Below are 27,505 nucleotides of genomic sequence, written 5' to 3'. Positions count from 1 at the left end.
TCAAAAGTTGGCTAAAGTTTAGAGCCTCACATTTCTCTTAATTATTTACATCATGCTAAAACTTCAAGGCACAGTTACACCTGACACCCCCTGCACTGAGCACAGTGTAGAGTCCCAAAGAGCTATGATCAAATGCTCTGATCCTGCAGACATTTACAACGTGCTTGACTGTAAGGAAGTGAACAGTCCCCACTGAAGTAAAGTAACACAAAATTAAGTCAGAGGTAACAGAAATTTTTAAGACTCCACGAATCCTACAGTAAGCCCTGCACAGACTCAGAGGCCTGTCTTTTTGGAGTTAATTGAACAAAGTCTAGATTTTTTTAGCTGAACTATCACCACAGAGGTAACAAATTCCACAGGTAAACACATCTACACCACCTGAGCACCAAAAGCATTGCACACTGCACCTGAAATGATACCTGTTGACCCACCTTGTCAGCAACAAGCTGAAACTACATCTGTTCATTGCTCCCCTCATTTCACACGTTTCAAACCAATGCTCGCATCATCCCACTGACTACAGGCAAAAATATCAGGTGATTCCTAAACCGGTTTCCTTTGTGCGCACAGGAACCGATCATCTCTTTCAGCCAGAGGATGTCATGTACACACCCTCTGTTTTGTTCATTCCAACACAATCCACATAATTTTCTGGTTTAAAATCATTCCTAACTAGTACATACTCTAATGAAAATAAAAGGAAACTCCAAATAAAGTTATGAATATGCAGTTAAACTTAGAAAACAGACTAGAGGGCAAACACTTAATCCTGTACAGATACACTGGTGTAAATGTGAAGCTGACTGCGGACATGGGTAGAATACCTCCAAATTTATACTGGTAGAAAAAAGACAATCTAGCTAACAGTTCCTAAAATTACTAAATGAAATAATAGCTTTTGAATAACATATTTGTAACATAGATAAAAATATTAGCATGTTGCAGATCTCCAGAAAAATCAGGGAGGATTACACTGCAGTTAGAAGTGATATTCTGATGAAATGCAGACATGGGTTTAGTTTAAGTGAGAAATAATTCTTTCGCAAGTATCACACATTCTTTTCTCCATAAGAAGTATCCATGTATTTTCAGTACCTGCACTGGCCTATACAATGTGACATCTATTTTTTGTACAGATGTGAAAAACTGGGATGATAGCATTGGTTCTGAAACTGTTTCCTACCAAAGTTGTCCTGTTCCACTAAAAAGGATTCGGTTTCTATTTGAGTTTTGTTTTAGGATGACTCTTGTTTAACTTTATTTTTCATGTTAAGTTGCAAACTTGCACTAATAACAGCTGGTATTTTCACAAGAGCTGGAATATTCTGCCCTTTAGTTATCATAAAATCCTGTATTCTGAACACGTCTTCAGACAGTTATGTGAATTATTTGTTAGCTGTTAGGTGGATTTATGCTTTTCATCTTAGCCTGAACTTCTCTCATGAGCATTCAGATAAATTATTTTGAAGGCGTTCAGGAGCTAAGCATCCAATTGTATTATGTTAATATTACAAGATATCTATATTCATGCATCACAAATGACTGCGCTATAGTTTACTTAATATTTTACATTATTATATAAATATGAGTCTTTAGACCAATGCATTAGTTCCTTTTTCCCCCTGGTGTTTAAGATTGTACTGAAGTCCCACTGATGCCATAATTGAGGTTAAGCATGTGCATAAGTGCTGTTTGAGATGGGCCCCTATTCCCCAGCGTGCCGTTTGTCTCCGGTAGATGATGGAAGATTGCTTTACTCTTTGCTCATTAATATAAATACATTTTATCCTCTCTTTGCACTAGCTATGTGCCACAAAATCATTTTTATGATTATGTTATTTATATTCATGCACATTTCAGGAATGTTCCATATATCTATATGTGGAATTACACCTGAAAATGCAGTAATTCACACTTCAAATACTATTTTGGGGGAAATACGGATTTCTAACTTTAAAGTGTATTTCAGTGCACCCAACAGGGGTAAATTAAGATTAAGCACTGAATTTTAACTCTGTGTTTCCTGGCTTTGAGCTTCATTGTGCCACCTTAATATTGGGTTAACACAGTATGTACATAGACTATTTGTTACAAGGTTTGTAAGTGATTCTTATCTCCTTTGTAAGGAAAATTGACTCCATTACAGGAGAGAAGAGACATCAAGCTAACATTACATGAAGTCATAATCCTCTATTGAGACATCACACAATGACATTGTTAACATTAGTATGCAATATTTATTATAAATAAAAGAGGCTATTGAGGCTTTCAACCCATAAGCAGCTCTGTGTGGATGACTTCACTGTAGGAACACAGTGGAGTTATAATGAGGATAAAAGATTTATTTATACCTAAATATGTTCTCATTAGTAATTCTGCACTAGCATGTAGCAGATACAATTGGAGGACCAGTATGGTTTTGTGGTTTGTTTGTTTGTTTTTTAAATTACTATTTATTGTTTGCACTTTAACTATGAACATTTAGTAAAAAAGAAATTAGTTAATGAGTTTACTGTACGGTGTATTATTAATTTTCATGAATAAAGAATTATTCAATTTTTATGGGATACAGTAACATCCCATCACTCCATAACACGGAGATACAGTGAGCCATTAGCTTGGACCTTGGTAAAAAGGGGAATTGTTTTTGAAGAGGTCCCTCCTGCACATGTAAGATATTCATGAAGCACCATTGTGTCATGTAAGATTTCTTACTGACCTGCTTTTATATTATACTCTTTCCCAAACACCATTTTTTGTATTTCTCATAACACTACAGTTAAGGACTTATCCAGATTGCACGGAAGGCCCCCAAACAACTGCCTGCAGTCCCTTCCAAGATCTCTCATTGACTCTGTGCTGTCATCTCACAGTCTATTTGAAGGAAATTGAACTCAGCTTAACACCAAATCCTCTGTACTACCTCACTTTGTCTTACTACCATAAATATCTCCCTCCTCTGGGGGGCCCGGGTTTACTTTCAGACTATTGTTTCACATTCACCTTTGTCAGGTGAAACCTAACAAAAATAAGGCAATGATTCAAAGTACTTGTCCATACGTCACGTTTGACTACCATTGTTTTTGTTCGAAATCCAATCTTCCTTTTTGGCTAGCCTAATTTGTCATTTTTAATTTATTTTCAGTGTTCTTAAACAGTTCTATTGGTAAAATCTTCAACATATTTGGGGATATTTCACTACTAACGGAATTATAGTACAAGAAAAATAAGTATGTGTACATATTATATGGAGAATATTCTTTGTGTGACAAGAACCCACCCCATAACTGCTACTTAATAGAATCACCAGGAAAAAAAAAAATGCTAAAGTAATGCATTATTTTTTATCTTAGAAGAATGAAGTTCATCAGGTATTCATTTCTCATCTTGGGAATTACATTGACACGGTTCATCTCTTTCTAAAACTGCATTTAAGTTGATTACATGTAAGCTGACTGATAAGAAAATTTTATTCATATTGAAAAACAAATCATTTAATTTAGAATCACTCAGCTCAGCAGAGAAAGTCCTTACCAACAATTACTGAGAGATCTGAAGAATTCTACTCCACCTCCAAATGTAGATGAAAAAACCATTTACTTTTCCTGTTAACTTCAGCTGTTCATTTTCAGCAATAAAATCTCAAACTTTTTTGTTGAAAAATAAGGCCAGCCCCTTGAAAAATACTCTTTCCCGTGGTCTTAGCAGTCCTGTGGTCTTAGTCTTCCTTTTTTATTCAGTCTTTGTTTATATAAATTTTATTCATTCTGCTGAAAGCAGGATTTAAAAAAATAAAGGCTTTAATTTGAAGAGCCATTTACAATTTTGAAAAACAAGACATTATTTCCAGCTAGATCTGCTTAAAGGAACTAGCTGTAAAAAATTAACACAGCTGACATAAGTTACTTTCATTTCCTATGCTCTTTCTGTCACCATACTTATAAACTCACATACTCCATTTAAAGAGGTAAGAAGATGAGAGTAAGTAAGTTCCTGTTACTATATAAAGGAACAGAAAATACAGAGATTGTATGAGTTTAATATAATAGAAACAACATGCTGTTTAGATCCTACTACCCTGGTATTTTTTGCCTCAGTCTGATGAAGAGCCTGAGGGGAACAGAAAGATGAGCTTCATAATTTAGGTGAAATTCTTCCCATTTTTAAAGATTTGTTTGCGTATAGGTAACCTTACAGAAGTAGACAGTATAGATTTTCAGACTATTCATTTGGAATTCAGATTATGAGCTTCAGCACATTAAGTGACAAATTTTTTAAAAGTATTTCCAAGTTTATAATTTCAATTGCTTTGTGCTAGTGATGTACAATACAATCAGTCTTGGAAGGTATTCCCTACTACCTCTCCTGTCAATCCAGCTCTTAACTCTTTAAGTCCCCAGGGGTCGAGCCCAAGTCCCATTAAAACCAGTGGAAACGTTCCCACTGACTTCAGCGGAAGCCAGATCAATACAGATCTTAAATTCAGTTATTGGACAAATATTATTTTCTTCTGATTCATGCATTTGTCAGGCATAAAAATAACTCAGTTTTGTTTCTTTAATTTTTTTTTCCACAGTAATCTAGGTGGCTGGTGCTTCTGCAATCTGACAAAACAGATATCTCTCTTTGCAGAGGGTGTATATAAGTTTCCCCATCTATCTCAAAAAAAGTCTCACAAAGCTATTCAGAACTCAGTACACGTTCTTTCCTCTTCACAACTCATTTTCCTTTTTTTTTTGTGACAACCTAGGCAATAATTCACAGCTCACTGGATCTCCTAAATAACCCCCTTTATATTTACATGGTAGGCATTCCCCCATTACCCAGCAGGATTCAGCTGTATTGGCAGGCAGTCATTAGGCATTCTTAAGACTTTGGAGGTTTAACATACCCTTCTCTAGTTAGTGTCTTTGAAAACACCCTGTATGGTTACTATCTCAGCAAATATACAGCAAATCTTGACAATTTAACAATAACATAAACTGTGTCATTTTGAAATTTCGAAGTGGTTCCTTATTTGGGTCCCATCCAGACTCCCACATGAAGCCTTTTTAAAGCTCAGAAGTGTTTCACCCAATGGCGGATTGTTATGTTTCTTTCTTTTGCTAGAAATTAAACGAGCTACTTGAGTCTCTTTGCTAAAACTTTCTTAAGCATATACTTGCTTTGCATTATGTATTGCAGTTACTTTAACCCAGCATCACTAAGAATTCTGGGGGAAATGAAAATGATGCAAAATCGCATGCTCTATTGATGAATGGAGAAAAGTCCTTTTAGGAAACAGACATGAACTAGAATAAAGGTAGTAAAATGTGTTATGAGAAAGATGCCCAAGTCTAACCCTCACAGAAGTGAGACTTTCACTAGGTCATCTTTCACTAGAAAGATACGATCTGAGCACAAAAGAAGAGCCAAATTTCCAGCACTTATGGTCTTGCTCTGACTGAGGAAGCTCCCTCGACTGACTTCCTCCACAGCCTATGGAAAGTCATTAAAGACACTGCTCTACAGCCTGCCTCGACACTGACATCTCTCGTGCAAAGAGGACCTACTGGGTCACTTACTCCTTCCCTTTCCTAACACATGGACCACAGGAATAACAACACCTCTTCAAATTCTTTAGTAAGTGCCAAGTTATATTATGGAGGCTTGTAGGAATATAAAAGAAGAAAACAGAGAAGTTGATTCATATTAGCATTACTGATGCTTGGTACTGGTAGTTCTACCTGTTCTGAAGAAACCTCCAAACAAACCTGGAGTGACAGATTGCCAATCACACCTACAGCAGTTTGCATGCTATGAGCCTTGAATTGACACAAATGTTCAAAACTGGATTTGTTTACTGCATGGATAAATATTTCAAATTAATATATCAAAAGTGCTTACATCAGCAAAAAATCTCAGGGAAAGTGATTTTGTTTTGAAGGAAAAAAAAGAATACAATCATCTTTTTGTTTACAATTGGACTATTCTCTTTTTAATATTATCTGAAAGTTTAATTGGGGTATCTGTTTCTTCGATGAGAACCAGAGACTTCATGATACAATGCCTCATATGTGTCACACAAAATGTTATTAGATATGCCCAGATTTAAGGAGTGAATTCTGGGTAATTCTTAAAATAAGAGCAATTCACACTGATCCAGAAGTCATGACAGAACATGAAAAGTATGTGGTGATAGTTAATCTGCAAAGTCATTGCTCATGTTAGCAAAATTAGTAAAAGCTTCAAGACCAATAAGCACTTGAGTATATATTTCCCATGTTTACAAAGTTCAAGTAACATGCCGACAGCACCAAACAATTCACCACCACAGCTGTAATGAAAGGAAGGGGTACAAAAAACCACAAACTCTTTGGACTTTTCTTTAATCCAAGTGGGTAATTCTTAGTTACATTTTTTCTTATAGCATCCTGTAGCTTCTGAAGACTTCTCTTTCACTTTTAAAATTTCTGTAGAACACAATATCCTGCTATCATTTGAAATGCTTTGATAATGTTTCTTTTAAACTGATTATTTGTTTAAAGTTCAAGCTAATAAAAATAACATCCTATTAAAAGAAAGCCTGGGTGCAGAGCAGTATTTTTTGATGCTAATTGGTCATGTTACTAGCCATCCATAAAACATATGCTGAAAACACGCGAAAGTGTTCAGAAATGCCTCTCTAAGTCATAAATCTTTTACAGGTACAATTATGCGAGAGCAGGAATAGGAAAAGCACATTCAACATCTGGAGTCAGATGAGTTTACTGAAGTAAAATTGCAAAATTAAATTTAGATGAACTTAATTAAAAAATGGGATCCAATTTAATATGGACATTCATCAGCTTCTCATTGAAAACCTTTCTTGCCTCAAGAAAATATAATAAAGTATGAACACAAAACCCATACAAAGGCTGAAATGAAGTGTGAAGGGATGGTCAAATAAAGAAATGTAGTAAGAAGGAACACTCTTTTTTCCTCATTTTAACACACATGTGTATATACACACACTTTTCCTTTAATTGTACAGAATATTGAACTATTTTTTGTCTCCATAACAGTGGAAGAAGTGAACTGGTCATCTGTATGCCCTGAAGGTCATTAATCCTTCCGAGGCACATGCTACATATTTACTGATAACACGAATATGGAACTTTCTCTCTCTCTCTCTCCCCCTGTATGTATTTATAGTTGGTCAATTTTTTCTCCTAGATCCTAAAGAACTTCATCTAAAACTAGTTATATTTCTTAGTGCTTAAACATTCGTTACCCGAGTTGCTCCTACTGAAGTGAATGGGAATTTTGTCACAGGGCTGGGCCTTGGATGACCTATAATGGATTTTCATTTGCCTTAGTTAAGACAGAACAAATGAGGCTCTCTTGCTTTCTTTTACTAGGTCTTTAATGTCTTCTGTTTCCAGAGGAAAAAGATCTAGTAGTTCAGTACCAGTCACTTCTGGCTTCCATGAATTCTGTCTGTTAGAACAGCATTGATTTTCAGCTCTCCAACTTACAGTGCATACAGAATTTAGTAGTGTCAAACAACAGTTTGAAAAGTTTAGAATAGTGTTATTAGGATCACATTCTTTCCTTGCAAAACTGCCTCGATAATTTGTTGTTCTGCACCTTGGTTATGTGATCAAGTAACATGATATGAATGCTGTATTCTTTTATTTCTAATAAAGAGCATCACTAGTACAGTATGCTCTGAGGGAGATACTGTCTTTTATTAGGAACACATTCTAATATTATAAAAGTTACCCAGCAATAATGAAACGTAATCTGTCTTGAGGATTCATGATAACACATTATTATGCTCATTTTTGTATGAAAAGGGCATGATTGGACAGGAATGCTATTGTTGTTGAATACATCTTTAAACTGAAGCAGAGATTTTATTGAACTACTTGGTTAATGACAATAAGTTGCTAGAGGAATGCTGAATACAGGTTTTGTTTCCTTGTCAGAAGAGTTCTAGGTTTTGTGGTGTAATTTAATTCAAAAAAAAATATACTTCAATAGCCTGGAATCGGCAGGACTTGGAAGTGGTGGTACTTGACATCTGTATCACAGTAATCTAAAAACAGCATGAGCATGACTGGACAGGGTGAGGTCAAAGGGCTGTCTATATCCTGCCTCTAACAGTGGCCATTAGTCGATGCTAAGTGGAGGAGTATAGCACGCAGTGGTATGCCTCCCCTGGCCTCCTACTTCCCCAGGTCTCAAAATACTTAATATGGTATGTGGCATAATGGTGAGAATAATTTTGACCAAAATATCATCACAGGCAATATTATAATCTAAAAATTAGACCTTTCTTCCCTCAAAAGCTGAACACTTACACACCAACATGATTTCCTGTTAAAGAACTACTACACTCTACCCAACTACAGTTTTCTAGAAAAAGTATTCCAAATTGATGCAAAAGTATGGTGGGACTCAGCTGTTCCCTCTTCCTTTTCTCTTTTACTAAAGCTGAGAATTTATCTCTGCAGCAGAAATCCTAAGCTTCAAGATGCAGATAGATTACATCCCTTCACAAGGTCTCCACAGCAGTATTTGAGAATCTGACTCAACGTTTGAGCAATCAGACTAATTACAACAAAGACAGCATTAGAGGGGAAAATAATTTGTAATTTTACAACTTATTGCTCAGTTTTCAGCAAGAGGAAACTACTGAATTTCCTTTTTGTGCGTTTTACTTTCTCTTTGAAGCCTGCCCACCATTCTTCTGTAAATGGTCACATTCTTCAAAATGTACAACGTCAAACCTTCTGAGAGCAGTTACATTAGCAGAGAGGACAATAAAAATGGCCTTTCTGATTTTAGTCTGATTAAAATTGCTCAGAACTTGTGTCCTGAGCTCAGCCTCTTGCAGATCAATATATATTCTTATATCTCTCTATCCATGCATTGGTCAAGGGGAAATATTTCATTTTTCACACAGATTCAGTTTCAGTGTAACGTAACAGAAAACAGTAATATTCTAATGTGATTTACTATGGCATCTTTAGACCTTACCACTGAGACCGAATGTGAAGATCCTTAAATCACTGGCATCAGTGTTCCTGTAGAGTCTGGCATGAATTCAGATGAGTGATCCTGCCAAAAGTCAGAGGAAAATATTCATCAGACAGATGATTATTTTTAATCACACTTTCCCAGTACCCATGGAAGCCTTACTTTATAAATGCCTACTGCAGGTTTAATGATAAAACCACTAGGATAGATCTGAATGCAACACACCAGCACGTTGACTTTTTGAGTGACTGTGAACCTGAATATTGATTCCCACAGGGTACTTTATAGAAAGAAACTGTCCCTTTATGAAAGCAATGCAACTGTTATTTTTCCTGGTAAAATCTGTGTATTGCATTATTAGTTTTAATAAACTGCATTAGAAAGACTCCTCATGGAAAAAAACAAACAAACAAAAATGCACGCAATTGGCCAACCCCAAATTAATGAACCATACTCTCATACACAGTTCATTTTCATTTCAGATCAAAGAGGTTTTGAAGTTCAAATAAATTTGCCCTCTAATAGTTTTAGTACAGGATTATCTCTCTTAACATCTGAAAAATAACATTCAGAGTTAGCATTTAACAGGTTATTTGTATTGCAGCACTTCAGGGACAAGCAAACTTGTAATTTCTACCATATGTGGAACATTTCTTTCATTAAAGTATTGAAATTTCTATAAAAAAAAAATGATTGAGAAAAACTCCAGCAAAAGGATTATTTTACAAAATACATGTATAACATATAATTATTTTTGCTATTTACTTTTAATTAATGCATATTATACTTTAAATACAAATATGTACATGTATGCATTTGTTTCATTAATGTTTACATGATTATTTTAAAAATTATTCGAATTACTTCTGTTTAGGAGAACATGAAAACTATCTTGAAGCGAAAGCAAAGAAGAAACAGAATTGATGACAAGAAATACATAGGCAGGTGGAGCAGTGTTCTTGGGTCAGACCAGTTTTATGAACTTGTAGCACTCAACTCCAAGTTGCCTCTATACAGTAACACAGCAAATTCAAAACAGGAAAAAACTGTAAGGAGCTAACATCAAGCCCTAGATGAATACAAAGGGTCTCCACATCTCTCCTTTCCTCTTTTACTCGAGCTCCCAATGAAAATATTACTGTTTTCACTATATAACAACAAATACCTTAGAGTGAGATTTTCAAAGACATGTAAGAGAACTGGGTGTCTAATTCCCTCAGGCAGTTTTGAAAAGTGCACGATTAATATACTATATAGCTCCTTATACATCAAACAATTTCCCAGTGAACTTCACATTAATCTTTAATCTAGACACTTTAATCTTCAAATCTTCATACAATAATCTTCAATGAAAGGTTCTTTCTGGGACTTTACAGTATATTTAACACAATTTAAAAACTACTAGTGCATTGCCCTAGCTTTTAATACCCAGAAAATGTTTTATAAATTAGATCAACTACAACCTGGCCAAGGTTTCTGTATTTTTAATATCTTTGGAGGAAGATTACAACAAAAGGGTGCTGGAGGGAATGACTTAGCTGGTTAAGCATCAGCTCACAATACTTTAAATCACCCCAGAACCGTAGCTGCAGTTCCTAGAGTTTATTCAGTGTTTCACTTTTTCCAAGGCAAGGACTAGCATCTCTGCTTATGTTATTGGAGAAAACAGCATAGCTTACAGTGTATACTACTCTGTTTTGGCAGCTCTCTGTGTGCACATCTGGCCATGGGCATAGTTTCCATATCTGTATTTTTGCCAAAAATATTAACTGTTAGAATAGCGTGCCAGGCCCATTCTGCAGGGATATAGCCATGACTTCAACTCCTCCCGGCCTTTACTGTTCCCTTCAGTGCTGTTTACCATAGCACCTCCAAGTTCTACTCATGGACGAGGACTTCACAGTATTAGCCCTATCTAAATGCACAGTGGAAAAAACTTCTAAGAGTTTATACAGTGGATTGAGGACAAAAGGTAATAGGTCAGTATGAAGTAAGAGGAAAAAAAGACAATAGCCATTACGACAAGTAGTATTTTTTGTAGGCAGCCTGGCAAAGGCACATTTTGAGGAGAGATTTGAAGAACCAGTTTTGCAGGAGTGTCTGAAGAGTTTTGATGGGAGAAAGCACGAAGATGCTGGCTTGAAAACAAGAGTTGAGGAGGAAATGGACATCGTGACTCAAACTGAGGTTGAAGCTGCTGTTTTCATACTGACTAAGAGATGACACAGAGTAGAGAAAGGACAAAAAAGCTGCCTAAAAGAGAAAAAGAGAAAGTCACATATCACCTGAGTGTTACAGTCAGAAAGCAATATGACCAAAAAACAGAAGCTAGGAAAGCGAGTTTTCTAACAGCATTATTTGAGTTGGGTAAGATTATGTTTGTCGAGATTTGAGAAAACAAATTTACAGTGCAAGAAATCTAAAAGCCAATATGGATGGCCAGGAAAGACCATGTGTCAGACTTTACACGCCAGCTGGATTTGAGGTGGCAAAGAGAAATCTCAGTTGAAGACAATCCTCAGGTAGTGAATTTGGGTGACAGTTGAGGTGATAGGTTGTTAATAGACATCATGAGAAAGAGCAACCGAGAGGGCTTCTGCGGAAAGAGTAAGGACCAGTATTTTAGTGATGTTGGTTTGAGATACCACTTCAATATTTACACAGAAACACTTAGATTTTAGTTTGGGTAGGAAGAGGTAGGCTTGAAGTACACAGGTCCACATAGTTCCTAATCAGCCTCATTAAAAAGGTAGCTGAATTTGTGCTTTCATGTGAGACGCCTCATAGATAAACTAGGAAGGAAGTAAAAACCTGACTTTCCTGTAAACCTCTGCAACTGGAGACTTGATAAGGCAGATTCACCAAAGAGCACATGGAGGAAAGGATAGTGTCATGGCAGCCAAAAGAGGAAAGGATTACAGTAAGATTACCAAAGTTAAATATATATTGAAACACCTGATAGGTTCACATGGTAAAAGGTGGAGTACCCATTCTCTGATTGGACTGGAGAAAGTTATTACAGACTGGTTTGAGCAGTTCCTGTTGACTACAAAGAGTGGGAATTAGATGGCAGTGACTGTAGTGTGCTCCATGCATTCAGGGATGAGAGCTTATTAGAAGGGCAGGTAGGGTAAACACTGGGACATTTTGAAGAAGTGAAAGACTAAGGCAAGCTTGAATTGTGTGAGAAAAGAGGAAGAAGAGAGTGACAGATTGGAGGAAAAAAGGGATAAGATGGGGCCACTGCATGAAGTGGATGAGCAGAGAAGGATAGCAGCTGGAAAACTTTATAACTTGTGACAGGCTAGAGGACTGTTTCAGGAACAGAGCAATAAGTGAAAGGAGGAGTTACGAAGATCATATATTTATCAGTTTTCACTGGGAAGAAATTGTCAGGATCCTTCTCAGAGAAAGAAATTGTGGTGGGAGAAGAGGCTTTGAGGAATGAGCCAAAGGTAGTGAAGAGGAGATTAGGACTGTGGGTGAAGATTTCAATTATAGCAGCTAGGCATCTGACAGAATTGAGAGGGGAAAAAAAAAATTACTCTGCTGTGGAGTAAGTCAGCTTGGTCACAGGATTTCTGCTAGAAATACCTTGTTGCACAAAGCAACAAGCAGAGAAAGTATCTATAAGAATGGTGGTCTTGACAGCTTTGAGAGATTCAGAGAGAAGGCAGATGCTGAACTCAATCAATTCAGGAACATCACTTGCTTTTGTGGAAGGAGACCAAGGGAGGAGGGACAATAAAGAAGTTGCTGGGCATTTTCCACCCTTGCTAGACCAAGTCATAAGTGGGTCTTTATTTAAAACTGTCATGGTGTCTGTCACAGATGAATAGAACTTGACATGTGGATGAGTTTAATTTACCACGGACCTGTAGCACTTAAAAAATGATTGTAGATCCAAAAAGGTCTCTGAATACCTGGTTTACATTCAGACATGACACCTGAACTGGCTAAGAGATACAGGTATATTTGTCCCACTATGCTTTTTATCTCAGAAAAATCCTATGATTTGTACTTTGAGGAAAAACATATAAAATATTTCACGTTCATGGGACATGTTTCAGTGTGAGGACATGAACATTTGATAATTTGGGTTCAAATGTCCATTTTCTTCATGGCCAAGTCCATTCTAGGGATAGAAAGATGCATGCCAGCAATCCTATCACATTTCTGGTAATGCAGAAGGATTTCAGCACATATAGTTTTGAGCAGAGGCAGCAGCAAGTCCCTTAAAGCATTGGCAGACAAATGGCTGATACAATGTCTGAGAAACCTAATGTTATGATTTATATAAGGCAAATTTATAGTCCTGGGAAGCAAAGGAGAGCTTGGGGATAATATAAGCACTTATGGTCCAGAAAGCTTAGTGAAAGTAAACTATTGTAAGGCAGTGAGAATGAATTTTTTTGGATGAAGATATTTTCTTATTAATGATTCAGATGAAATTTTACACTGTTTTGGCAACATCAGGAGTTGAGACTAAAGGACTGAGAATGAGAAAAAAGGTGAAAATTAAAAAAGTTAAAAAGCTTTAAGAAAGATATTCTCAAGTGACATCCAAATGTGCATTCAGAGGGGAACAATTAGCTGAGAGGACAGAATTGATGATTCCCTAAAGATGAAATTTATATTGCAAATGACAAGGGTCTGTGATGGCACCCATGACTTCAGCTTGCTAAGTAGTATGTCACAGGTGGTATCAAGCACAACAAAGAGAAAGGCCTTAGTAAGAGAAACGTTAATCTTGACTAAACATCGACAAGCACTTTCAAAAATTTAGAGATGAGAAAGAGTAACAAATGGTTGAACTGATAATGCCCTTAAATTTGCTATGAACCCAATGCTTAATTTTACATCTTATTGCAGTCAGCTTGTCTGAATAGATTACTATAAAATACTCATTAATTTACACATGCATTAGATTAATCTGTGTAAAATACTTGTGTGACACAACAGAAGAAATCCAGTAGCGCCAAATATAACATTTTAGAATGGGATATCTCGCCATTTTTGCTCTCCTTCATGAATCCACTCTTCACCTATTTCCATGTAAATGCATTGAATTTAACAGAATTTTCCAAAATAATAATAATTTTTTATTTTTTTAGATGTATACACGTACATTAAAAAGCTGCATCTACCTATGCGCCTTGAATAAAAATTTATGTCCGTGCTTTACTAAGAAGGAATGCAGCTCAGTGTAGCAATACCTGCTAGTACATCTAACAGTAGAGTAAAACACTGGAAAATTACCACTGGTGTTATTTCCTAGAAATAATGTAAATCCAATATCAAATTGGTTATGTAACTCAGATATCACAAGGTTTCATACAGCATAGAAAAGCTGCATTTTAAAGTTTTATGGGGGGAGGAGAGGAGGTGTGAGGAGATGTGAGCTCTGTTTAACACTAGACTGGCTCTTAATGCTGTGAAATACGTGGAAGCAAGGTTAATTGAAAACCTGAAGTAATATAAAAATAAGTTCAGCCTTTAACAGGAATACATATGGTGTATAAAGCTCCATTGAACCCAGGTGGATAAGTGAACATTTTCAACGCACATTAGTTGAAGAAATGAAGAAGTAGAAGCAGATAATAGGTATTACTAAACTGGAATATTCTGAAGGCCTGGAAGAGAGATAGAAAACCACTACCATGGAAACATTTTATAGATTACTTTTTCTTCCTACCTAGAGAGTAGTAAGTCCTCCATTTCCCTTTAGACAAAGATTTATATTGGCTATGTTTATCATCCCTCTATGGAAAAAGTGGTGGTTTTCAGAGAAACTTTAAACAAGAACATCTGGACTCCCCTGTAAAGTGACATCAGTGAAGTACAGGATTTCACGTAGCAGCTCTTCTCTGCCTCAGCACCCCTACACCCTGCTACAGCAGTAGAGGAGCCTAGGATTGCAGAACAGAGGAATGCGCAGGTCTGCCTCTGTCTTCCAAGGATGTTTTTCTTTCCTTGGGCATGCTTTTATTAGGCAGGAGTTATTCATGATCCCTGAGAAACTCTAGGAATCACAGTCTAAATATTCATTATAACACATCTGTAAACATCCTATGCACTTGTGTCCCACATTATTCTTAAAAACCATTTAAATATAAGCATATCTCTCTATAAAGAGATATATAAATAGATGTTTATTCATTGCCATATAAAATGATTCTAGCATTTCGTTCATCTACTACAGATGCACACGGTAAAATGCCCAAGTTCTCTGCTATGCTGCCTCTGTCAGCATGAAGCAGCTAATACCCCAGGCCAGGTACAGCTGAACCTATTTGAAGCTGTATTATTTTCCATTCAAGTATTAGTAGTCTCTTCCATAATATAACTGTCCCCAGTTCTCAAGAATTAGCCCTTTCCAAAATAATGCAGCTTGTTTAGCTGTCATCTTTACTTAGCCTCTATTCCAAAAGGATGAAAACTTCAGACTTTCCGACTACTAAATACATGGATTTAATGCAACTCATAGGCCAATCAGTCAGGATCCTGGAAGTACACTAAAATATCAAGGCAGAGAAACCTTTTTACAAAGGAAAATTCCTGAAAAGGTGTTTTGTGGCATCAAAATCAGTGACCCTAACTTTGAAGGGGTGGGCCTCTATATGCTCAAAAAAAAGAGTTTGGAGAGCTAATCACAAAGAGTATGCTGATTTCAAAAAGCATGAAAAACCCAATAATAATGACACATGACACTTATGAATGGCTATTACTTGCCTATTTTGGAAGAGTGATATGCTATAATTTATCATTTAAAATAATAGCTAATTGAACAGATTTTCTTTTATCACCTCTGTATCAAAATATCCTTAATATTTTATAGCAGTATTATGCTTTCCTACGTTTCAGACTAACAGGCAATAACAACTCCACCCCTGTATTTCAAGACCCTGCCTTAAGCACAATAATATATTAAACTTTGAACGCTCAGGAGGATGTATGTGAAACCCAATGCTTGTATTTCGTTAGCTGCACCACAACCAACTTAACTGCATGTCTAGAACATACTCATTTAAATGCAACTGTATGCGTGACATAGTTTTGGAAACTCTGACTCAAATTAACAGTGTGTTTATTGTACTTTCATTTTTCTTGCCACTGATTTACAGAGGACTATCATAAACCTTTGATTTCATTGTTTAATAGCAGTATGTCACTCTGTTAACAGGATCTGAAATATTTATGCAGGCAAGGATTCAGCACCTTCCAAAACCCATTTTGTGAGCTGGAATACTTCTGAATTAAAGCCATTTCTTCCTCTGTACAAGACAGTTGGATCACATAACTAGATGATAACCACCACATTCAAATTATAACTCAGAAGTTATTAGGTTAAGAGCTAGAGAAGAAACACCCACAATCAAAGCAAAGCATTTAAACTTATTTTTATCTAGTGATTGGCTACAAAAGGATGTACTAGCAGCTATAAAACTTGGTGTTACAGACCTAACTGTCTGTAGCTCATGTTTGAGGCAGTCTTTTCCTTTTGTAAGAAAGACATGAGCCCGAACCAATGAAGTCAATGGAGAAAGGTATTTGTTCCAACAAGAATATGCCTGCATCTCTATGTCCCTCCCACAGAAACTGCCTGTCCCACAGCCCCAGCATGGCAGTTCTTTGCTGTAGGCCCAATTTTTCCTCCAAATCTATCTTTCCAAACCTGGCTCTAGACAGAAAGACTTTTCTTTTTGGCACAGAGACATATTGGTGTCAATAAGTATTTAGGGCATCACTTTCATTCTTAATAAAATTAAAACTCTACAGCTTGAAAACGAAATGGTATGTCAACAAACACTTATTTTTCATTTTCCGTCTGCATACTTAGTTATTTCAAAGGCATATTTAGGTACTTCCTCCATTTCAGAAGATTCCCTTTGAAAATGCATTTGAATGAGTGTTACCCTTTTCTACGGAGATTTGGCTAAACATTTTTGTTAACAGCAATTTTGTTTAGCATGGTAATGCAATCAGTATCCCAGGAGGCTCATCTTTCACAAGATGCCTGCCTGAAGTTCTATCTGTAAAGTTATATTATGGCAGTCTTCACAGATAACAAAGTACAGAAACTATAATGCATAAATCAGCACAATCATCTGTCAGAGGCTGTCTAAAAAACAACCCCAAAAAACCCAAACAACCACCCCAATTTTCAATATAAATATTCATTGCAACCACCATGCTATGACAGTGCTTCATTTCAGGAACCAGTAGGCATAAGCTGTATTGCTCATTCACTTAAAACAAATAGTTAGGAGATTCTATGAGCAATTTCTATTTCCTAGACAAAGTAAAGAGCATTACTGTTTTTCAGAGGAAAGGTGAAATAGTAACGATCAAGCTGTGAACTGAATAAATATAAAGTCTATGAAGTGATTTACTATTCTCACTGCAGCCAGCTAGCAACAAAGTCAATCTCTTTTGTTGAGGCAGTGATTAGTGAGTGCAGTTGACCTGTGATACCTACTGCTTTTAATCCAATGGTTTGCACATTACGTTAAAGGCTGAACTTGCGGAACAATCTATTTATTCCTTCTGATACCTTTCCAGTTTTTTCAAAGATCTCTATTTTTACAAAGTGCTTAAGCAAAGGGCTATGTATAATTAAAAAGTAACTGAAAATAATTACCAACAAAAATCATAATATGGGTCACGTTTGCACGTATTTTAGTATATATGGCACTGATAAAGTACCACGAGTCTAAATAAGAGTCTTGCTAAAATGGACTTGTAAACAGTTTTTTTCAGATTTTTTTTCGTATCCTTGAAATGATTTGGATATTAGACACCTATTCATTTTAATAACCAGGCATTCATTTCCATTTTGCAGCTTTCACATGAAGCTCTTTTTACTTAACTTTACTTTACTTTCAGCTCTTCTACTTAAGGTAACTGACAGGTTTTAGAGGAACTGGGAATCCAAAGGCTTCACATTTACTATCACATCATTTCAAGTTCTGGGGCTGATTATCATCATTATGTGTTACACCTAGTAGTGTCCCATATGTGACAGGTGCCTTCTGAGCACCATTAAAGGCACCATTTCTTAAATTAACCTTCTAAAGAACAGACAAAAAAAGCAACAGATAGATGCTGGAAAGGCAGGAGGAAAACAGACAAATGCCATGATCAGGTAGCAGTGGATATTTCCCCCAATAAGAAAGCTTTAATGGTAGCTATATTGTATCTTTACGTGTACGGTTTTAAGGTTCTTTTTCTCCACATGCAAATATGAAGATATATAGACATCGCCAAATACAATCACAACAGGTTTTGAGTAAGAATCAAGTGTCTTGAGTAATCCCTTTATGAAAATAAACCATTGGAGGAGTCCGGGATATCTCACAACAGTTTCCTCCCCACAGGATACCTTGGCTCTCCACTGTTTTTGCAGATGGATGAAGGCACTGCAGTTCCATTAAGGACACAGAAAGCACTAACAATAGAATTGGTTGATCCTCCTCTTTCTGCCCCAACCAGAGAAGCAGAGGGGTATACAGAAAATCTCAGGTTGCAACACCAGCCAAATTACCTGTATATGCCCACTCATATCCTGTCTCATCACACTTACGCTAAGTCCAAGGCTACCACATAACCTGCATTGCTGTAGCACAGTTGTGGCAGATGGGTCAGACCTCTCAAATAACACTAGGCAACCACAGGGTAATCATCAAGATAAACTACGAGGACCTGACCAGAACTGAGAACCTTGAAACTCATTTTTATTAGACTTTCTCCATATGTATTTGCAGTCAGGCTGGGAAACTCAAGCTAGAATCCCAAGTTACCTTTCTTAATGAAATAAAACACAGTTTAGTAGCAATTGTACAGAAGATGGTAGAACTGAAGAAAAAAAAATGGAGGGGAAAATATATATAAATTTTCTAAAACTCTGCTGACACTTCTGTTTTGCTCTAAGCAAAAGCCTTCACCTTGTCTTACCTCCATACACATTCAAGTTTTCTCCTGAAAACCTTTGAACCACCTGCTAGGTAAATTCAGTATACAAACTACATCTCTGCTTCATTCTATTCTTCCTAATTCAAACTTCTTCAGGAGAAGCTCATACTAAAAATAAGGGACCAAAACTTAAATATACCAGGTCAACCTGTCATCTCAGTATGAAGACATTACACTGAAATCATTAATAATATTTTCAGTCCTTTAAATCTTTATTCACAACAGGGCAGTCAAATATAATTTTTAGTTCACCAGTTTCCAACACATTTGTACATTGTTGTGGCTTCAAGAATCCTGAAAGCTATTTACTTATGTAAATCTTGAGATTTGCTACACAAAGAAACAGATGTATGTGACATTTGCAAGGCAGTGAAAATGAAGTGTCACATGCTGGCCTGGGGAAAAAAAACTTGAAAAAAGAGGTTTGCCATGTTTCACCTAGCCCATCACTGAAGGGCTGGAGGACAAACTGCAAAAGAAAATCTTGGCAGCTACTGCAAATTACAAAGGGAGAGCAGCAGCATGGTTTTGGACATACCTCACAACTGCATTTATCATCACAGGACTTTCTGCACAGGGGCAGTCTAATACCCACACACAGGGAGGGCTTCGTAGAATAGAAGCATTCTGCACAGTTCCATTGTTTCCTGATTTCTGATGCCAAGAATTGCTTTTCCTTGACTTCCTCTGTAAAAGCATGCTCATCTGTTATATTCAGTAAGGGGACAAATAAAGCCTTTTGATTGGTTATATATGTTTTAAGCAAGTACATGAAAAGTATACTTTCTGAAACCTCTAATAAAATACATATTTCACTCATCAATTTTCAGACATTACTTCTTAATAATTTTGGAATTCTTTATTTAAAACTCCTATTTGTAATGGACATTACTGGATAAGTTATTGATAGAATTAATAAAAACACATCTCTGTCTAAAACTTGGAATTTTTTCATGATTTTTGATCCTGCACTACAAACCTGGTCACTGTTCTGCTACTCTAGTTGTGTGGGTATCAGGACTAATTGATCAATATCATTCCTTAAAATGTTCTGTGATAACTCCTACTACTGTCACGGTTAAAGTGTACTAAAACCTATCTGAAAGGGGAAAGAACAAATCAACTGCCACAATGTAGAAAACAGGTTTAAAAAATGAAAATAACTTTACTAACCAATTGAAATTTGGAAGTAGACAAACGGTGAAAGAGCATCAGACTGTATATGTTACGGATGTTCTAATTATGTATTTCATCTGGGACTCCATCAACTGTCTCCCTTATGAAGAATATTCTTTTTCTGTCTCATGAAATTACAATGAATGACTAAGGAGCTGTGGGAAGCCAAGTGGTTTATAAAAACTTGAATCATCTTTACTTTATCAGCTAGAATTTCATTACAAGGCTGATTTTGTGAATTTCTGAGATTTTTTTTCAGGACACTTATGACAAAATCTGTAAAGGACTTTGGTGTCTAGACCCAAAACACAAGTCTGAAAAAACTCATTTAGCTGTGACAGTTCAGTTGGAAAACGCTAAACTTCACAGGTGTTAAAATTCTCTTGCTGCCTATGGTTCTGTATCTGCAAATATTCAGCTGATTCATAGTTTGGGAAGGCCAAGTGATCCAGGTCTTTGACTCGTTACTCCTTTTATTTGGGAAAGCAGGAGAAATTTTCTGTGCTGGGCTCATGCCCAGAGTTGAATTTTTTTGAAAATACTTTGCTTCAATATGTCACAATATAAATACATTTTCAAACAATCACTGAATTAAGAGCTTTGGTGTGGGGAACATTTGACTGAAGTTGTGTTTAAAGATGTACCTTTTGTTGTTCCTAAGAAAATGCAAGTTTGGCTACATGAAAAAACTTTGAAAGCTCTTATTTGTATAAGATCATTGGAGATATATTAGTTTCTGGAAACTAAATAATCTGAAGATATATATATTGAGCATAGTGGTCTTGAAAGGACTTCTTGGGGACACTTTGTAAGGGGCCTGGGTAAAACTGGGTGCCAGATCTACAGCTAGGATAGTGCTGACAGCTAGTGCCAAGAGAAGCAGCAGGGTTTAAGTGTGCATAAGGTGAGGAGAGGAAGAGGAGTAGGATAAGTCAACCTTTGTTTCAGCATCTATTACCTTTTGAGTGCTTAATCTTGCCATCTTGATGTTCTTTTGCTGTCTAAAAATGTTTTTAATAGAACAGAACTGAACAGACATCATGAAACATCCACTATGAGAATGAGTATTCTTGGTTTAGATACTTTATTCCCTGGTGAAAGTTATTTATGTTTAGTCAACATAAATGATAATCAGTTCTGGTAAGTCTATACTGTGGGAGTCCGAGGTGACTGCTTTAAAAAAAAAAAAGTGTATTTACAGAATTAGATATTTTTCCTCTTGAAGAGGAGGAACCCATTGTTAAGAAACCCTAACTCATCAAGAATTGCAAAAGAGAACCAGAGAAATGTTTTGAGGACTGGAGGGAAGGTCTTAGGCGTCCAATATTCCAAGAGCTCTAACTGTTAAGTTTATACACAAGAAGATTGAGAAGTGACCATAACTGAAAGAATACTTGTTACAAAGAGGTTCTTTAATACCATGAAGAAAGAGATGACAAGAACTAATTGCTAGAAGTTGAAACAAGGCAAATTAAAGTTAAGAATACAGCTCCCTTTTTCTCAAGTTAGCCATTAGAGACTGTAAGGAGGGGTGGTGCATTCATCAGCAAATTGGATTGGGTATGGTTTAGCAACTCATTTCAGTTAAAGAAACCTATTAAAACTCATGTTGCTGTAACCAAGTGGAGTGCAGTGATTTATGATATACAAGGAGATCAGATCTGGTTATCTAGCTGGAATGAAACCTTCTGCATTTAGTGAAACTGGTACAAACTGTAGGCTGTGGATGCTACAAGGTCTCAGGATTCGGCCTTCGCTACCTGACAAGTGCGTGAGCCCCTTAATGTTGGAAGTTGTATTGCCTGGTACATTTTCCTCATACATTTAAAAAAAAAAAAAAAGTGCAAGAAATGTTTCCCAAAGGACATATCCAGAACTTGTTTTAAGAGGCGTCGGCTCTTACTCAGGCTTTGACCATTAATATATATGATGCCATTATCCTTTCTCGTTAAGTAGTCCTAGAAGCTTTTTTGCTATTGCAAATAATACATAGCAGATGGGACCCTATTAGGTCCTTTTGGGAGGAGAGAAGCTCTTTCAGATATTTCCTGATTAGTTTAAGTATCCTTTAAGGGACATTAGTGATCTAATTCCACCATTTTAAATAAGGGAACAGGAAAAGGCTAGCATTACTGAAATAAAAGGTATTCTAGGATCTACTAACTTCTAACACCACGTCTCTTACTACTCCACTTCTTTCTTTGAAAATGAACATTATTTTAAGAGTAACGTATTCAAATGTAGGTGATAATATTTTTTGCCCACTGACATTAATTTCACTAAAATATGTAAATATGTACTTAATAAATCAGCTTGTTTATATGATTCAAAGTCCTACATTGAAAATTTTAATCAAGTTTATCAAGAAAACATAAATTAAGAAGTTTGAGATGCTTGCATGAATGGTAAAGTACTTCTACAAGTTTTCTCTCTAATCCTCACATTTTTTCCATGCAAATCAACAGGAAGCACATGCAGACTAGGCATTTCCCCCTTACGTGGATTGAATTACATATGTAATATCTGCAACACAGAAGCTCTAATACTGATGTGAAATTGGGGCCTATTTGAGGAAGATCTGCTCATCTAACTAGCTGTCCTATCCCTAGGGAGCTATCGGAAGCCTATAACTGACAAACAACATTGTAATAATCTTCAAAATATTTATTAATAACATAATCCCATATTTAATTGAGTCATCAGGAAGTTGTATCTCATGTACATAGCAACACTATTAACTAATTCTTAATGTAGTAGCTATGCTCGTAGCTTGCTGTTTTCATCCCTCCCTTTCTAACTACTTTGCTTCCCTATAAAAACTGTATGGTCTGAAAAACGAAAGAAGTTTGGTATTATCTGTGAAGTTGTCATTCCTCCAGGGTTGAGTTCAGCTCTGTGAAGAGAGGCCTCAAATTCCACTTGGGTGTTGCACAAGGGTGAATTTCATCCTTGTGACTAAAGTCGCCTCTCAGCTTCTGCAACTGGGTATTGCACTGAAGAGTGACCGATGAACTCAGTTGGACCAAGAAGGGGGAGAGTGCTGGAGGAAACCACTAGTGTGTCTTGCAAGCCTCCCTCAGCACCAATTCACAGAGAAGATACGTTGTTAGTGCACATAAATGTGGCTTTTCAGATACAACAGCTTTTGCTTTTATCTCCAGGAGTCTCTTACTCCATTTCAAGTATGCCAGACAAAAGCTAGCTCTGTTGCTAAACGCTTGTCTGACAGTGCTATTCCCAGACACTTCTGTGGTTTGATCTCTTACAGAGCAGACCTAGATGCAAACACAGCAACTTCCCCCATGGACTGCAACCAATGTGACAGACCCATTCCTCTATGCAAACTGCAGCTGCACTAGCCAGGCGGCAGTTCCCTTTGTGATCCCTCACCCCAAACAGTTCAGGAACATAAGGATTTTCCAGTTGTACTAATTTTCTTCTTGTGTTGCTTTGAATGAAGTCATAAAACCCAAACACTCTTTGTACTGTCACCAGAAACCGTGGACATATATTGATGCAAAGTCAGAACATTTTAGAGCCCTATGTCAAAATAGTTGTGGTGGGTTGACCTTATCCAGCTGCCAGCCGCCCACCTACCTGCTCTCTCATTCCCCACCTCAACAGAACAGTGGAGAAAATACGATGGAAAAACTCATGGTTTGAGATAAAGACAGGGAGATCACTTACGAATTACCATCACAGGCAGAACAGACTCAACTTGGGGAAAATTAATTTAATTTATTGCTAATTAAAATAGAGTTGGATGGTAAGAAACAAAGACTAAAACACCTTCCCCCCACCTGCTTTTTCTCTCACCTGGGTGCTGGCAGGGCTGTTCCTCACACTTTTTCCCTCACACCTCACCGCCTGTGTGGGATTTTGCCCCCTGTTAAATACTTTTCCACAGAGGCGTCACTAGCTTCTCTGATGGGCTCAGCTCTGGCCAGTGGTGGGGCTCTTGGGGAACCGGCTGGAACCGGCTGTGTCTGGCACAGGGCAGCCCTACCTTCTCCTCACAGAAGCCACTCCTGCAGCCTCCCAGCTGCCAGCACCTTGCCACCTACACCCAATACAGTGGTACAATTAAAATTTCTTCAGTGACCCAAAACACAGGAAACTTGTGCCTCAGGTAACTCAGATATTTATTGCTATAAAAGAATCATCCCCTCCAAATTGGCTTTCTCTTTTCCCCGATTAAAGAAAAGCTTTAAAATGACAAGCTACTGTCTTATCATGCTGTTATTTATTTAATGTGCAGCATTTATTTTACCTCTGGAACTCAGAGACATTTCGCTAGCCATACCCCAAGGTTTCTCTTGTTTGTTTGTTTTTTTTCCCCTGAGAGCACAAAGGGTGAAATACATAACCAACGCCTCTGTCAGCCTACTTCTATTTTCAGCTCCAGAATTTTATGTGCCAAAGACCCCAAGCTACATGCATACAGTCAATACCTCTTGCAGAAATTAAAAGTTGTTATAAATAACTGTGCCCTAACTCTTGAGTAACTATCCACACGCATATTCTACTACTGGTAATTAGAAAGGTATAAAGCTGTCCACACAGTGACAGGAGCACCTCTTCACCAAACCCAGCATCAGCTTGAGAGGCTTCACAGTCTCCTAAGACCTTGCGGGTCAGGGAACTTCGCCATATTAGAGGTACTGAGATGAAGAAGCCTCCAGTGAGTGACACCGCTGCCTAGTCCTGCATACTGCGATTCTATCGGTAAATACAGAAACTGCACCAGTTTAAAGAAGAAAAAAATTAAAGCTACATTATAGCAATCCATTTTTTTTTGTCAGTGATAGCTATCAAAAACAGTTCACTTGTAAGTGCAACAGGGAACTTGCTGCTCTTGGTGCATGTGGGCGTCCTCAAGACAGCTGTGACAAGAGTAAGCAGATAGAGAGGGCGTACAAGGCTGGGGAAGCACCATCAGTTCCTGGTTCAGTATATGAATCTGCTAGTCCAGGACTTGCAACCCTAGCATCAGAGGCAAGACTAAGCCAGAAGAACAGCATGAAATCAGGTTTTTGAGCAGGGAATATGTCTACCAGTGTTGTGATTTCTCATTTCTGCAGGCTAACATGTGGAATATGATTGCAGTGATGAATTAACTCTGTAAGAGTCTATGCTATCTCAAGAATTTGTGCCAGCAGCGGTTACTGCTTCAGAGCAGGAGCTGCAGTGACAGTTCCTAGCACTGTAGTGTGCACCAGCCCCCAGGAATGATTTGGGATGGAGATACAGCAGTAGAATCAAAGTGTGAGGAGAGGAATCGTGCACTGGAAGAGGAAAACTTCAGAAGGGTCTGTCTCTGAAAATCCATCTGTTCTTTACCTCCTCTGATGAAGATTTCTCAGCCATACTGAAGCATGGTACGCCAGAGCAGATGCAGGCTTTTCATAAGATAATAAGCCTGTGCTTGTACCTTTGACTCCTGAGAAACCAGTGGGGGAGTTCTAGTATTTTGTCTGATGCCTCCTGCCTGGCAGATAAATGTGCTACTCAGCCAGCAGGGTTACATGTTTCTCCCAAGAACCAGAGATATATACAGCATCTGCTTTGAATTGGTACAGCCATTTTGAAAGGACAGGGCTCGTGGCCTTGATAATACTATCACAGATCTAATGAGATTTACAAAGGAAAAAAAAGGAACTGAATATATTAAAGATATGAAATTAATGGTGATTAAGAAAGAGAAGTTGCACAGTAGAGCAATGGAGTTTTTGGAATCCTGACACAGGCAGTAAAAGGCCTGGACAAGGAGATAGGTGAAAGCTGCCAACACACAGGAGGCATGCTTGGTCTTCCACGTTTCCTGTACGATGTAAAAAGTCCATAAGGCTGAATGTGTCCCTCAGGGATACTGCTGACACGTATTCAAGAGAAAAACCACGCAACATATGCACTAGTAGAGGTACAGGAATATAACAACTGCTTGAAGTAGAAACATGGTGCTAAACTGATATCTCTTAAGTCTTTATTTTCTATGTTTGCTAAAACAGTAGCTTTATAATAAATTTCTAAATCCTATGCAGTGTCTGTCAATGAAGGCATTGACCTTTATGATGCATATTTTTGTGTTTTTTCTAATCATATTTACTAGCTAATTTGCAAATCTTTCAGTCACCTGTACAAATTAACAGAACTCTTGTGCAGGCATTAGGATTTAAAATTTATTATAAAGAAATCCATTAACACTTACCTATCTTCAGCTTGGAATCAATTCTGACATTAGGATAAATAAAACTCAGAAAAATTCTTCACCTACTCTGCATTAGCAGAAAAATCAGTTTTCTAGAAATAAATGTTGACTATAAAAAGTTATGAGTCTTTCCTCTTCCTACAAACTTCAAAAACCATCTGTCTTTTATCACAAAATCTAAAGTATAATCAGAAAATAATTATATTCTAGCTGAGTTGTAAATTAAATCAGAATTGCTAAACATGAATTGCTATCTCAGACTGGATCATTACAGTACTAAACAAAATTAAGAAGCACAGGTCCCCTCCTGAGCTGAGTATTGTGATACAGGACCCTACGTGTTCTGCCGATAACAAAAGGAAACATGGACATTTTGTAGGAAGCAACAACTTCATCACCTTTTCAATAAAAGCTTCCACATGTAATACCTTTTTCAAACCATCAGTACAACCAGTGGACTAACATTAACCTCTGAATGATTCACAAACTTCTCATATTTTCTGTACTCTGCCCCCCCCCCCCCCAAAAAAAAACAACCAAAAAACAAAACCACAAACCGCAAACCAAGCAACCCAAAAACCCCACCAAACCCACCACTGTTTCTGGAGCCAATATTTCAGTAATTCTGTGGTGATATCAAAATTACAATTTGCTTTTCCATCTCCCTGGGACAGCACTGTTATCATTAGTGTTTTGGTGTACCTGCTTCTCAATTGTTTATTCCTTCATGAGTTTCCCATTTCCTTCTGTTTATTAAGCGGCCTTTACACTTTCTCATGCTAAGAGTGCAATACTTCAGAGGGCTATGCATTCCTCAGTACACCATTCTCTCAGTGTCACTCCATCTTTCCTTCTCAGATACAAGCTCCCAAGGGGAAGGAAAAAAAAAAAAGTCATTCCCCCTCCTACCCATCCCAGACTTGCTCCCAGTATCTGTGTAAATAGAATTTCACAGTCTCTTTGACTATACTTCTCTTCTGTTTTGTGGGTTAAGCATCAAATCACTGAGCTCAATGGGGTGGGGAATACCTTCTTTACCACTTTGCCAGAAGAACTGGAATCCGGTCAAAGATTCCTGTTTATTTCCAAACTTTTTTGTACAAATGCCTCAAAACATTTAATTTTGGGTTAAAAAACCCCACA

The 27,505-nt window shown here is 37.2% G+C and overlaps 1 long non-coding RNA gene across 2 annotated transcripts in view; it reads right to left on the bottom strand.

Moving 5' to 3' along the window:
• The window catches only part of LOC127020614 (uncharacterized), a 203,021-nt gene that overhangs the window by 57,589 nt on the left and 117,927 nt on the right, over nucleotides 1-27,505 (bottom strand). For both annotated transcript variants that reach the window (XR_007767092.1, XR_007767093.1), the window contains one exon: nucleotides 9,007-9,087. This is a non-coding gene — a long non-coding RNA (uncharacterized LOC127020614). The remainder of the gene's footprint in view (nucleotides 1-9,006; nucleotides 9,088-27,505) is intronic.

The sequence above is a fragment of the Gymnogyps californianus genome, chromosome 11 (genome assembly GCF_018139145.2).
Source record: "Gymnogyps californianus isolate 813 chromosome 11, ASM1813914v2, whole genome shotgun sequence".
In the NCBI taxonomy this organism is placed as follows: domain Eukaryota; kingdom Metazoa; phylum Chordata; class Aves; order Accipitriformes; family Cathartidae; genus Gymnogyps; species Gymnogyps californianus.
This window is presented reverse-complemented; position numbering and strand designations above follow the sequence as displayed.